Source organism: Nicotiana attenuata, unplaced genomic scaffold (genome assembly GCF_001879085.1).
Source record: "Nicotiana attenuata strain UT unplaced genomic scaffold, NIATTr2, whole genome shotgun sequence".
Lineage (NCBI taxonomy): Eukaryota > Viridiplantae > Streptophyta > Magnoliopsida > Solanales > Solanaceae > Nicotiana > Nicotiana attenuata.
Window position 1 is genome coordinate 335,146 of NW_017670948.1, and position 2,812 is coordinate 337,957.

Here is a 2,812-nt window from a genome sequence, read left to right on the forward strand (position 1 = left end):
ACTTCATCTGATTTTCGTAGATCTAGTATATGAAGGTAAAATGATTGTGAGAACTTGGTAGTTATGGCAGAAGAAAGATGTATAAGATTTAGCATAAAATAATTTTATATATTTTATTTGAGGTTTTCGATGAATTCCATAGTAAGTTTTAAAATAATTTATTTTTTTACTTTTCTGACATTGGTGGTGAAAAATTGTAGACTTTCTCAGTCGTTGTTCAATTTTAGAATTCACACGCTGATGGTAAGAAATTATAGACGACTTTCGTGGAAAGATTTATTGACAAGCAAATTTTCGAGGGATCAAACTATACAATTGTTGGGAAAAGAAAAAAAAAACTATACAATTGTTATGAAAAAAAAAAACTATACAATTGTTCATACATGTAGATCATGGAATAATAGAATAGGACTCTGAATTAATGTATTGCTTAAAATAGAACTAAAGAAAGATGGGAAGACTTTTTGAGAAATTGACCTGGTCAATGATTTTTTTCAGCCAACTAGTAATACAATTCATAGAGTGGTTGAATAAAAACTCAAGCAGCCTATTTTTCATATACAAAAATAAAAGAAAACACTAGATATTAACTATTTAATGTTTTGACCCAAAAAAAAAACTATTTAATGATAACAAAAGAGATATAATTTTATTACAAAATTGAAAGTCAAAGGTAGAACCTGAAATTTGCAATGACAGAGAAGTGAAGAAGGTCTTTCAACCGGGCTTGCTTTGACAATGAATCGATATCATAAGAGAAACATTTATTTATAATTCTATTTTTTAAGGAATTAGTAAGCTACCAAACTTAAAAATGATTTATAAACCTAAAAGAATGGAAAGAAGTTATAAATATTAGGTAAGAAATCATATGTTTATTCTAAAATATTAGGTAACCAATTAAATAATTATTCTGACTGGTATAATTAAAATTAATTTTTAAAGGGTAAAAAGGACGAACGATATTTCCCTAAGGAACTTTATGCTTCTATAGTACAGATAATTTCAGAGACCTCCCTCCAAGTTTCACTTCATCACACTGACTCACATGTATTAGTCGGTTGGTATAGTATGATATTTAGTCATTTCGGTTTGATATTTTTGATATTTCATTTCTTCAATACCATATATAACTAAATTCGATATGGTTCGGCTTGTCTTCTTTTGGTTCGATTTATTCCGTCCGATAACTTCGGTTCGTTCGACTTGAATATTAACTAGTGCATAAATCGTAATATTCTTAATTAAAGTACTATATTCTAAGCTCAATTGTTGATAAAAATTTTGTCAAAAACCACCAACATCAAACCCATAGAGAGAAAAATGATACATAAATAAATAAATTTGATTATTTTCAATGCCTTATTGCTTTCTTAGGGTTAATTGTTGAACTTAGAGAATACAACAAGGATTAATCCAATAAATACAATTATAATACACGAGTAACTGAGTAAGAAACACCGCAAAACCTTAAAAATATTATGCTAAATTGGCCTACTTTGTTCCTCCATTTTTTTAAAGAAGTACATAGAGTCTTTACTATCAACCTCAATATGAATGTCAAAGAAAAATATTTGTAACTTAGTGTGTATATATATATTCGGTACGATTTCGGTATTTCAGTATTATTTCTTAAATACCTAATACCAAATTTTTTAAAAACATAAACCAAATATCAAAATATTGAATATCAAATATTATTTTTTTTTTATTTTGGTAGTAATTCAGTATAATATTATGCACAGCCCTAACTGACTTCCCTCGTGCTTTATAATATTACGATTACCTCCCTCATTTTTATTTTCTTGTTGTTTTTTACTTCTATAGAGGAATTTGACTAATTTGCCCTTTTATAATATTAAACTCTTCTAATCAATTAATTTTATCAAAATTTCTTATTCAACACATCTTTAAGATTAATTTGGGGCTCATACCTTTGTTCGAGAAAATCGATAGTTTTGAGCCTGGTTTGTTCTTTATTCGTTTGATTGTTAGGCAACCAGATTACCAGACACCTTTTATATATATANGCCACGTCAACATGTATATGAATACAATTTTCCCCAATACAGATAGTCCCCCCACTTTCCATTTATTCATCAGTTTGAATATTTGGAAAGTGGAGTTTCATAAAAGGAGAATTTCTGTCACCATTAATGCTCTGACAAAGTTGACGCTTCAATTGTCACTTCCTTTTAATGCAACTGACACGTGTCGTCTTTCTGTTGGTTGCATTTCTTAGCAGTATCTTTCTAGGCTTTCTTTTCACGAAATATCAGTTATCATTGTTGTGGCTCTTTCATCATTGTACTTTTTCCCTTTGCCGGTTACCCATTAGTATAAATATAATATCCCTTCTTGTCTTGTTCCACATAAAGCATATCAAACACTTTAATTTTTCGAAATCTTCTCCTTTTCTCTGCTTCACTTCAACCTCCTCTGCTATGGCTTCCTCTAATCCTAAGAGAACCCCTATTCTGGATAGCTTTCCCAATGCTCCTATTAGGCATAGGAGAGGGGGCAGACTCCGTAACCTTGGATCTACTCGTGGTAATATGTCGACTCCTTCTTCCAGTTCTGGTCCCTCTTCTGGGGCTAGGGGTTCACATTCTCAAAGGATTTCTTCCCGTAACAAAGAATCTTCCGAGCCACTTCGCGAGCCTCTGGTTGAGGAAATAGTTCCTTCTGAAATTTCCTTTCACCATGATAGAGAGTCCCTTAAGACTCAAATTGAATCTCTAGATCGTACTGACCCCTTTCCTACTCAAATCATAGACGTTTTAGCCCCCATAGTGCGCAAGGACTGTCATTA